We start from the raw sequence: 12,386 nt of genomic DNA on the forward strand, positions 1-12,386 counted from the left end.
AAAAAAAAAAAAAAGGAGCAAGAAAGGTCAAAAGAAGAAGATTATACTCCAGGATACAAAAGCCTAGTTGAAGAACAAATAATCCAACCATATCTTGTAATGCATTAGCAGAAATTACCACTCTCAAACCATCAAGATAGAAGGACAAATCAAGAAGAAAAGGTAATAGTGTTGATTGATTCAAGAAGCACCTACAATTTTATTCATTGTAGGGTAGCAAAAGAATTGAATTGCTTCCTATATCCAGCACCAGATGTCAAGTGATGATTGCAAATGGAGGAACAATAAATGCTCTAGAAGGTGCCATATTATCAAGCTATCCGTGGGAGAATATGTATTGACTAGCCCAATGCTTTCCATTCCAATGGGAGGTGTTGATGTTGTACTAGGAGTCCAATGGCTACAATCCTTGGGTACAATAGCTTTTAATTTTCAAGAACTTTTCATCAAATTTTCTACGGAAGGAAAGGAAGTTGAATTAAGGGGTATTACAGGGAAACCAAGAAAGATAATCAGCTCTAATGGTATGACAAAGCTTCTAAAAAAGGAGCAAAGAGGTGTAATTGCACAATTATGTTCGCTAGATGTTTCCACATTGGAATCATCTATTTCTCCAGATCTCCAAAAAGTCCAGGACAATCATTCCAAGGTATTTGAGACTCCCAAAGGTCTCCCACCTATGCGTGATCATGATCATGCTATTCATCTGATTCCAGGAAGTGTTCCTCCAAACATCAGGCCGTATAGATATCCCTATGTCCAAAAAAATGGAATTGAACGTATGGTTCCAGAAATGTTAGAGGCTGGTATAATTCAACCAAGTCAAAGTTCTTTCTCTGCTCCAGTAGTATTGGTGCACAAGAAGGATGGATCATGGCGCATGTGTCCGGATTATAGGGAGCTCAACAAGCTCACTATTAAAGATAAGTTCCCCATTCCTGTCATTGATGAATTACTAGATGAATTGCATGGATCAATTTACTTCACCAAGTTGGATCTCCGTTCGGGATATCATCAAATCAGAATGAAGATTGAAGACATTCCGAAAACGGCATTTAGAACTCATGAGGGTCATTATGAATTTTTGGTCATGCCTTTTGGCCTTACCAATGCACCTTCAACATTTCAAGGTTTGATGAATTCAATTTTCAAACCATTCCTTAGAAAATTTGTGTTAGTATTTTTTGATGACATACTAATCTACAACAAGTCTTGGAAGGATCATGTTGAACATGTTGACAAGGTACTACAACTATTGGAGGAGAAACAATTATATGAAAAAAGATCCAAATGTTTCTTTGGAGTCCAGGAGGTGGAATATTTGGGTCATATTGTATCTCATGAAGGAGTTAAGGTAGACCCTAGCAAAATTAAAGCCATTAAGGAATGGAAAATCCCCACATCCATAAAGCATCTGCGAGGATTTCTTGGGTTGACGGGGTATTATCGAAAAATTTGTTAAGAATTATGGGAGAATAGCAGCACCTCTAACAACATTATTGAAGAAAGATGCATTTTCATGGACTCCGGAAGCAACAAAGGCCTTTGAACATCTTAAAGAGGCAATGTGCCAAGCACCGGTCTTAGCTACACCGGACTTCACAAAAACATTTATTGTGGAATGTGATGCTTCAGGAAATGGAATTGGTGTTGTTCTAATGCAAGATGAAAGACCCATTGCTTTTGAAAGTCGTCAAATCAAGGGAAAGTTTTTAAGCAAAGCTATTTATGAGAAGGAAATGTTGGCAATACTCCATGCACTTAAGAAATGGCGACCCTACCTAATGGGAAGACACTTCAAGGTAAAAACGGATCATGATAGCCTTAAATACTTTTTAGAACAAAGATTTTCCTTTGAAGAGCAACAAAAGTGGGTCACAAAGATGTTGGGTTATGACTTTGAAATCATCTACAAAAAAGGGAAGCAAAATGTGGTGGCAGATGCACTCTCAAGAAAGGATGAGGATGTGGAAGCATTGTTGTGCGCCATTTCTATTATCCAACCAGATTGGATAAACGAAGCAAGGGAGGAATGGAAGAATGATGAAGAAGTGTGGGCACTTATTCGAAAGCTACAACATGATTCCAGTACGTCTGATACATTTAGCTGGCAAAATGATTCATTATGGTACAAATATCGCTTATACCTCTGTAAGAATTCCCAGCTAAAACAAAAGATTCTTATGGAATTGCACACTTCTCCCTTAGGAGGGCACTCAGGATTTTTAAAAACTTACCATAGGGTTAAGAAGGAATTTTTTTGGGATGGCCTTAAATCAGATATTCAAAAGTTTGTGGCGGAATGTTTGGTTTGCCAACAAAATAAAGTTGAAACAATTAAGACACCGGGTCTATTACAACCTTTATCCATTCCAAGCCAACGTTGGGAGGAGGTTTCAATGGATTTTATCACAGGTTTACCCAAGTCTGAGGGAAAGAGTGTAATCATGGTGGTAGTTGACAAACTTACCAAGTATGCACACTTTTGTGCATTATCACATCCATTTAAAGCCTTTACAATTTCTATTGCATTTATGGAAACAATTCAAAAGCTAAATGGAAACCCAAAGATTATTGTAAGTGACAGAGATCCCATTTTCACTGGAAATTTTTGGACAGAATTATTTTCTTGTCTTGGTACTCAGTTAGCTCATAGCTCATCTTATCATCCTCAATCTAATGGGCAAACTGAGATAGTAAATAAATGTTTGGAAGGATATCTTCGTTGCTTTGTTTCTGATAAACAGACACAATGGGTCAAATGGTTGCCTCTGGCTAAATGGTGGTATAACACTTCCTTCCATACAGCAACAAAAATGACCCCATTTATGGCACTTTATGGGTATCAACCACCATCCATCACATCATATTTAAGAGAAAATTCTAAGGGTCAGGCAGTGGAACATCACATCGAATATCAACAACAAGTCCTCCAACTCTTAGAGGATAACCTCGTGTTGGCACAAAATAGAATGAAACAACAGGCAGATCAACATCGCAGTGAAAGAAGTTTTGATGTAGGTGATTGGGTATTCCTACGGCTACAACCATATAAGCAAATGTCCCTAAAGCAAGCTAAGAAGGATAATAAATTATCACCAAAGTATTATGGTCCGTACAAGGTGTTGCAAAAGATTGGTACTATGGCATACAAATTGGAGCTTCCAGCAGCCTCTCGATTGCACCCAATTTTCCATGTTTCATGTTTAAAGAAGGTTATAGGCGACAAGTTCCCAGTTCAAACAATATTGCAAGAACTTGACGAGGAAGGAAAAATTATATTGGAACCGGAAGCAGTCACAGAAACAAGAACTCGACAGCTACGAAATCGATCAATTTCAGAGTATCTTATCAAGTGGAAGAACTTATCCGCTGAAGATTCCACATGGGAGGATGAGAATTTTATGTCGAAGTATCCAGAACTACTCAAGCATTGGGGACAACACTTTTTTGAAGGAGAGGGGCATGTTGGGTCCCTATAATACTAGTGATTACCCCATTACTATTGTAGTTATACCCCTTATTTATATTGTTGTGCCCCTATTACCCCCATGTTGTTATTTATGTGCCCCATAGAATCCCTCTATTGTTATTTTTGTGGCTTTATATTATTATTGTTAGGTCGGCTGGATTATATTGTGACTCCTTAGACTCCTATATATATAGAAAGGAGGTTTTGTCATTTGAATCATCCAAGAATTGTTCATTTATGTAATGTAAAGGAGGTTTCCCCCTCGAAGAGGCTGAATTCTAAGGCGTTGATCTATCTTTTCTATCTTTTCTTGAGCTGGTTTCATAACATATTCATATGATATATGCTTCTAGAAAGGGCTTAAATAATACGACAAAATTTATAGTCCTTTGGACTTTTTTGGAAGTCGTGAGTGATAGAGGAATCAAGAAGTTCTATGTCTTTGGTGATTCTCAAGTAGTCATAAAATGGGCCTCTAAAACCATCTTAGTCGAAAAATTTCATCTTGGTTCTATGTCGCAACATAGCAAGAGTTCAAGCATCCGTCTGGGGTAGGGCCGAGGATGAGGTCGTAGTCATCTGATACCCACCAGGGTTCAAGGCCAAGGGATTAATCACCACTCAGTCTCTATATCATCTAGCTCATATAGGAATGACACACAACCTCAATCCCTCCAAGCCATAGGCGAGTGGGAAGCAGAGATAAGGGAGCATATGAATCCAGGGGAACAAGAAATTCTGAATGATTTTGGAGATATTTTTCCAGACCTAGGCCATACTTGGGGTTGGTGTACCCTATTAATGTGTACCCTTTACTTATTCTGGATGATGAAGAAACTTTTAGCCAAAGCTCTGATGCTACCTCTAATAGGCAACGCAAGTCATTCAGAAGAGATTCAGGAGATTCACAAAGAATTCTAGATTATTCAATTCTAATATAATAGTAGAATTCACACCTCGCTCGCACTGAGAGGCACATTCCATGTATGCTTCCGACCGAGCTGTTGGGCTCCAATGCTAAAGACCCTACATTGATGGAGTCTTCTAATGAGTATTCCAGTACAATAGCTTACTATAGATTTTACATTCACTAGTCATGTTTAGATGAACAATATCGTTTTTTGGTTTATCTAGTTTAGGCTTATGGTCAATAGTTCATACAGTCAGTCAAGCTCATATAGCTTTACTAGAGAACCTCAAACAATTTTGGTTTCGAACTGCTTACAATGCAGCTAGATGGTCAACAAATCTGGCGGGCAGGTTAAGACCATATGAACATGGATACTATTTTTGTAATGCCTACCTTATTTCAAAAATTTAATACAAAAGTACCCCTAAACTTACCAAATTTTTTTTTTTTTAATTTTAGTTTTTAAAATTTATTTCACTTATCAAAATATCCATCTTCATCTTATATTTTTAGTGAATAAATCAGTTTATGCAAAAACAACTTTTCTAAATTTCCGATAGTATTGTGTTACAATAATTTCATTGCTAGTGCTATTTGAGTAGAGGAGATTGAATTAATCATTTAGAAATTTATAAGTATGTAAAATATATCTCATGATCACTTGGGCATGGTGGAGAGATAAGTTCCATGGCCTAATATTAACCGGGGAAACTAGTAACATTAAGAAAATTAAATGATAAACTTTAACATTCAAAAATATCACATAATTACATGTTAAATAAATAATTAGGTTTAAATATCTTTCCCTTTTAAATATCGTGCAAAAATGCAGTATACTGCGTTTGTTACACCTAGAAAGTTAAAAATAACAATCTTAAATGCTTTGTTAATATCTCTTTTTTAACCGGAGGACCCACAGTAAAAACCATTATTTCTATCAACATTTCAAATCCCAACAAAGATTAACCACAAAAGTCTTAAATCCAGAATATCTCTTTATTACCCCTAAAAAGTAAAAAATAACAAAATTGAATGCTTTGTTAATATCTCTTTTTCACTTTTCTAAGATAAAGAAACTTCTTTAAAATGAAATAAAGAAACTTCTTTAAAATGAAATATTTGTGTAGATATTCCATGAATGAATGTATTTCGTAATTATATTGCCTCGATGTGCCATGGATTCATCTCGTTCCTTGTAATGTTTGTGATGGCCTCCCGATACAATCTATTTTTCAGTATATTTACAACACAATTTTGTAATATTTTAATGATTTTAAAAACTTCAATAAAACTAGTTACTTATTTCAGTGCCATACTAAAATGTTATGGGTGCTTGCGGAAAATAAACACAATAATTTACTTACATAAAACTTCTTATTTTTTCTACAATTTTTTATTTATTTTTATATAAATATTTATCCTACCCTCTACAAAAATTTATATGCAACTATATCTTTACTTTTAATTTTTTTCTATTGGACAATACCACTGTGTAAACCACATTCAATCACTTAAACATTCTCATTTACAATTTTAAAAGGCACTAACAATATATAATTAATCATATAATTATACTAACAATATCTAATTAAGTCTTCAAATTCATTATTATAAAATATATATGTTTTTTTTAATATATCTAAGATATGTTTAGACCTAAAATTGAACTCGTATAATTTGATTGGTTTCTCTTTCATTTAAGTGGAAATTATGCATTTAGAAAAATTGCAAATTGATATATGGAGTGGAAAAATTAATTGCCTTTCAAGAGGCAGGGACATAAATTTAGTGGGTAGTAAATATGCACATTTACATTTTTACTCCTACTTATTAAAGTGCTCAGGAACACAAATAATGGTGATTTAGTGGGTAGTAAATATTCAAATTTACATTTTTACTCCTACTTATTAAAGTGCTCAGGAACACATAAACTAGCAATTGCATCACATGTTGCAAAAGAAACCGAGTAAGTCGTAGCATATTGAAGAGAATATTAAAAAATAATATAGATAAAGAAGTAGCATATTGAAAAATAGTATAGATGAAGAAGATCTGATATGTTACGTGATCATGTTGGATACTCTAGAACTATTTACTTTACCACATAAATTAAATAAATTATTATTAAATTTTAATAGTTTATAAAATAATTTAAAAATTTAATTTATAAAATATTTATTTAAATGTAATATGATGAAATTAATATTTAAAATAAATGCCATATATAATTTGAAGAACAAATTCTCGTGCCACCAAAACAAGAAATATATATATATATAAATAATTTAACAATATTTGAATTTTAACAATACACTTTTCACTATAAGAAAATTTAAAAAGTTCACATTGAGAATTTATAAAATTTAAATTTTGAATATTGTGTGGGGTTCAAAGATTTTAGTGTCCATTTTATTTATAGTGATTGTGACGGGTTGTTTTGCAAAAAGATATTAATAATGCATATATTTAGGTCAATAATCCTAAGCATTCACAATCTATGAAGCCAATTAAAGAGTTTGAAATGTATTCAAAAGCGAGAAGAGAATTAAAATACAAAAGTCAATAGTTTAAACCATTTCTAACCCATAATAATAGAAATTGGATTCTTAAGTGTATTTTATTTCAATCAAATTCTCATGAGTAATTTATAAACCATGGAAATAATATTTTCTAGAGACAATAGAAATTGGATTCTTAAGTGGATTTTCTTTGAATCAAATTTTTGTGAGTAATTTATAGACCATGGAAATAATATTTTCTAAAGACATATCCCCTAGAACCTCTTGAAGGAGAATTTTAAATATCAATTTTCTTCATAAAAACTCAAAAGATTTAGTCATAAATGGTGAGAAAAAAGGTCTTGCCTACTACCACTACATATAGTTAATTCTAATTTTTTTAGAATGAATTACAAAGACACAATTGGTTGTTATCTACTACAATAACAAAACTGCATGAAATCTTCATTATTGAAAGCGCTAATTATACACCAACAATCCCAACCTTTACTCTCTATACCAAATATATCTTATAAAATAAAAATAAAAATTATTGAAAATAACCAAAAAGATAATAATAATAATAATAATAAAATTTATTTTATTACTAATTTTGATGAGTACTCTCAATCAACTATTATTATTATTATGTATATAGATCTGGGGATGCTTAGGAAAAACGGGGGCATGGTTTGAAAGGTTCCATTTTGTTGGAGGATTGATTTGTAGATGCTATGCTGCCAATATTAATGCTATTGATGAGTATTGGGAGCGGGGTTATTGGTTAGAAGCTGAAAAGGTGTTTAAGCACAACGAAGAGAGAGAAGAGGGTGAAAAATTGGAGAAAAATTAATATCATTAGGAGAGGGCATGCTTAGGAAACAGGGGCATGGTTTGAAAGGTTTCATTTTGCTCGAGGAATGATTTGTAAATGCTACGCTGACAATATTGATGTGATTGATGCTTCCCACGATTTGTAAATGCTACGCTGACAATATTGATGTGATTGATGCGTATGGGAAGCAGGGTTATTGATTGGAAGCTAAAAAGGTGTTTAAGCACAATGAAGAGAGAGGGGAGGGTGAAAAATTTGTGAAAAAATAATATCATTCAAAAAGAAGTTACCACATAACAGACAAAGCTTCTTTAATTGATGTTAATATTGTAAAATGAAGACTCACGTAAAATATTTCAAATGCATGAGATAATTTAATTCTGACTTCAAATATTATTTCTGCAAATTACATACCGCATTCCAGAGGATTTTTCAGAGTAACAGGTTCCTTAGAATTGTAAAATGATTCACTATACATTGTAGAGAGAACTATATATTCTGAAGAGGGTTCATACATTAACCCCAATTTGTTTAGAATGGCCATGAAATGTATACGTATGCAAATAAGAATATGCACAGAATTCATGAACTGAGTTTGCTGCAAATTCCTTTGACAAGCTTGCCAATGGTTGAATTAAACTAAAAGGACATATAACTACATTGAAACAATAAACAAAATGCAATTAAAAATGTAAATGATGTTACTGCATCATTTTCATCATCGTTAATAATGGTGTAAGTGATTTTTTTTAATTAATGCAATTTAATGGAAAAATATCTATATAACCATTATACATGCGACTCTCACATGAGAGGAGCTAGTAACTCTCACATGAGAAGAGCTAGTAATTTCAAACAAATTCTTGCCCTGCATTTTCAAAAACTGTTTCCAAGTTAGAATCCCTTAAATCCCATAAAATCCCTTCATTACATCAATTAGTGAGAATTCTTAGAGAGCTTTCAAGTAAATTTGCTATTATTAAATGAATTTAAGATTTATCTTAAGAAAACAGTCTCTAGGAAGTAATAACAATAAAGAAGATGCCCTACCGAAAACCCAACAAAGCTCTAAGGTAAGTTGAACTTAATTGCACGACTTTATTAAATGCCTTAGAAAAATGCCTACCATCTCTGCGGTTCTTCAGATCTGCGAAGGGCGTAGCATATCTCGCATTTTTCTCCGGCAGATCTACGGTTTCGGTGAAGGGCGTATATATATATAAACTATATTATTTTATGTGCTGTGGAATTGTCTGCGGTTCTTCTGATCTGCGGTTCCGGTGAAGGGCGTATATATATATATATATATATATATATATATATATATATATAAACTATTGCATTCAGTGAAGGGCGTAGCATATCTCGCAGTTCTCTCCGCAGATCTCTTCCACAGTTTTCTCTTTAGATCTCAATCCTAAATTAAATTAATACCTTCTCCCAAGATTGGGAAGAGATATTTTTTTAGCCTTCGGTATAGATCTGCGGTATTGAATTGAATCTGCGGTATAGATCTGGTGCAGATCTGCGTAAAATATGGCTCCGAGCTTCGCAAAAATAACTGGTGGCTCATCCGCCTCTGGAGGGCAATCTCCTGCCCATATCGTGAGTGAAGCCCCATCTCCCACTATCCAAGTGGTCCAGGACTCACTCGATGAAGCTTTGAAGTTCTCCGAAAGTGCCCTAATTTGCCGGTTCAATGGTTTTTGGCCGCGGCTGATAGCACTCCACAATTGGATCTCGGAGGTATGGAAGCCTATCATTTTTGATGAAATTAATATCTACCCCTGTGCTAGAGGTTTCTTTATAGTAGATTTTGAAAATCCTGAAAGCAGACAATGTATTCTAGATTTCGGCCCTTGGTTTTCGGAAAAATCAGGCCTATTCATGAAGCCATGGAACCCATCATTCGATCCCTCTACAGCAGTGATAACCTCAGCACCAGTTTGGGTGAGATTGCCAAGCCTACCCTTGCATCTCTGGAATCTCTCCTCGCTAAAAGCCATCGGAAATGCAATTGGGAAATTTTACTGCAGGTGCCCAGAAACAGAGGAATATGCCAGAACCACCTATGCACGCATCTATGTGGAAATGGATTTCAGCGTCGGATTCCCAGCTGAAATAAACCTAACAAGTAAAGACTATGTGTGGAACCAGAAGCTTGATTATGAAAGTGTCCTCTTCAGATGTCGATCGTGCTTTGAGACGGGGCATCTAGCCAAAAATTGCCCAAAAGCCTCTGAGAAAAATTTTGCTAGAAAAAACCACCACAGATCTACATGGTGGGAAGGAGCACAAAAAGAACACTACACTGTCATCAAAGAAGAATATTCTAGAGAAAACTCTGAGTCACAAGAAATCAAGGAAGAAGGAAACAACTCTCAAAGCAAGCAAGGAGAAAGCCCGCCCCAACAAATCAACAGTTATGAGGATTTGAATACCGCAGAAAATAAATCTTCATTTAACAGCAAATCAGATCTCCTAAACCAAACTTCTCCGACTATAGATCGCGAAGCTAAGGCACCAATGTCCCAAGAACCAGAAGAGATGAAGGAGATGCAAGACAAAGGAAGTTGGAAGACCGTAGAGAAAAGAAAGAAAGCTACAACACCAATCTCACCAAGAAAGACGAGGAGCCAGACAAGTAAAAATTAAGAAAATTGTAGGTCTGATAGACCAATTTGGTCTCAGTGGACGTTAACCATCATCATCATCATCATCATGTAGGCTTTCATTCAGTTCCTTGATTCAAGTCAATTTTATTGTGGTTATAATTTAATAATTAATTTCTCGTTGACAGCGTCAAATTCACTGTCTTGAAGTGGAAAAAAAAAACCGGAGTCAACGCAACATTGTCTAACTTACATAAACCACATCATCAATAGCAACAAATTTGCACATCACTAACAACACAAAATTACTTGCTAATATTCCTTTAAAATGAGGATGAGATCATGTAATCATCGTACACTGTAATTGCAAATATTGAAAAAAAAACATAATCTGAGAGAATTGAAGTGCATTTACTCTGTATCAACTATCAAGGTAAGTTGACCTTAATTGCACGACTTTATCAAATGCCTTAGAAAAATGCCTACAATCTTTATAGGTCGGCAAGTTTCATTCAGTTCCTTGATTCAAGTCAATTTTACTGTTATTATAATTTAATAATTACTTTCTCGTTGACAGCTTCAAATTCACTGTCTTGAAGTGGAAAAAAAACCGTAGTTAACGCAATATTGTGTAACTTATGTAAATGACATCATCAATAGCAACAAATTTGCACATCACTAATAACACAAAATTACTTGCTAATATTCCTTTAAAATGAGGATGAGATCATGTAATCATCGTATATTGTAATAGCAAATATTGAAAAAAAAACATAATTTGAGAGAATTAAAGTGCATTTACTCTATATCAACTATCAGACATCATCAACATAACACCAAAATCATAATTACTTGCTGATATTCCTTTAAAAGGAAGACGATATCAGGTAATCATTACATTTTCTTCCAAAATCACCAAACCCTTTTAAAAACACACAGAAATGTAATTACAAATACTAAAGAAAAATATAATTGGAGAAAATTTAAATACACATTCACTCTATCCCAGAGATTGACATAACCACTAACAAAAATTTATACAATTTAATGCTGCTCGTGTACTTGCAAACCCGAGAGAGAGAAAAGGAGAAAAAAAACGACGAGAGCTACTCTTCTTATTTGTGCTACGAAGGAACATAAGCAAATAACATTGGATATTATTGGTGAATATGAGTTCTTTGCACAACTTATTCACTCTCTTGTTCGGATTGAGAAACATGTTATGGAAAATGTTCAAGGTCGCACAACGCAGGGATGGCATGTTCGAGAAAGAAAACATTTCTAGTGCATGATTATGTATCAGTGTTGGGAGGAATAGATACACTTTCTATTAATAATTCCTTCCTTCCAATTTGCTCATTGCCCTGAGGTTCCCAAAATGAAGGAATTTTTATTGTTTTCTTTAAATAATGATTTTTATTCTATCAATCCATAAAACAAAACTCGAACATGATGTCGTGCTGCTGGATGAAACTTGATAGCCAATGTCTTCAAGTCAAGTGGTCTGCAACAATTATCGACTTAACCCCCTCCGACAACTGCACCAACTCCTATAAAGTTAAAACAGAATAACAATTACAATAAACTTGAAACATAAAGAAGTAAAACCTTTACAAAACTCTAGTAAAACCACCAGTGCAAATGAAATCCGCGGCCAAAATTTTTCCCCTTGTCGCCTCACATCTCATGGAGAGGGACTCTGTTGCAAAGCGTTTCTTTGGCAACCGCGAGTTCAAATGAGTTCTTTGGCATGGTATTGAAATGGTGGAATTCGCAATTCCTCCTTGTTGCGACTCGCCAAGAATGTGCAGGGGGCTTATCATTAATGGCACAACGGTCTCAAAGTCATGGAGTCACAGCTGTCGCAAAGTCATTAAGACAAATGTCTTAAAGAATGGAAAACATCACGAAAGGGGCTTCTACAAAGCGCAATATTCTCGACCGCCTACAACATTCCAATATTCTCAACCGCCTCGGACATTCCAATATTTTCAACAGCGTACAACATTCTTCACGGATGATCCAATGGCTAGAGATTATTTCATCGTCTAACCATTGT

This window comes from Pinus tabuliformis, chromosome 9 (genome assembly GCF_031772625.1).
Source record: "Pinus tabuliformis cultivar Carrire ecotype Pingquan chromosome 9, CPIR1, whole genome shotgun sequence".
In the NCBI taxonomy this organism is placed as follows: domain Eukaryota; kingdom Viridiplantae; phylum Streptophyta; class Pinopsida; order Pinales; family Pinaceae; genus Pinus; species Pinus tabuliformis.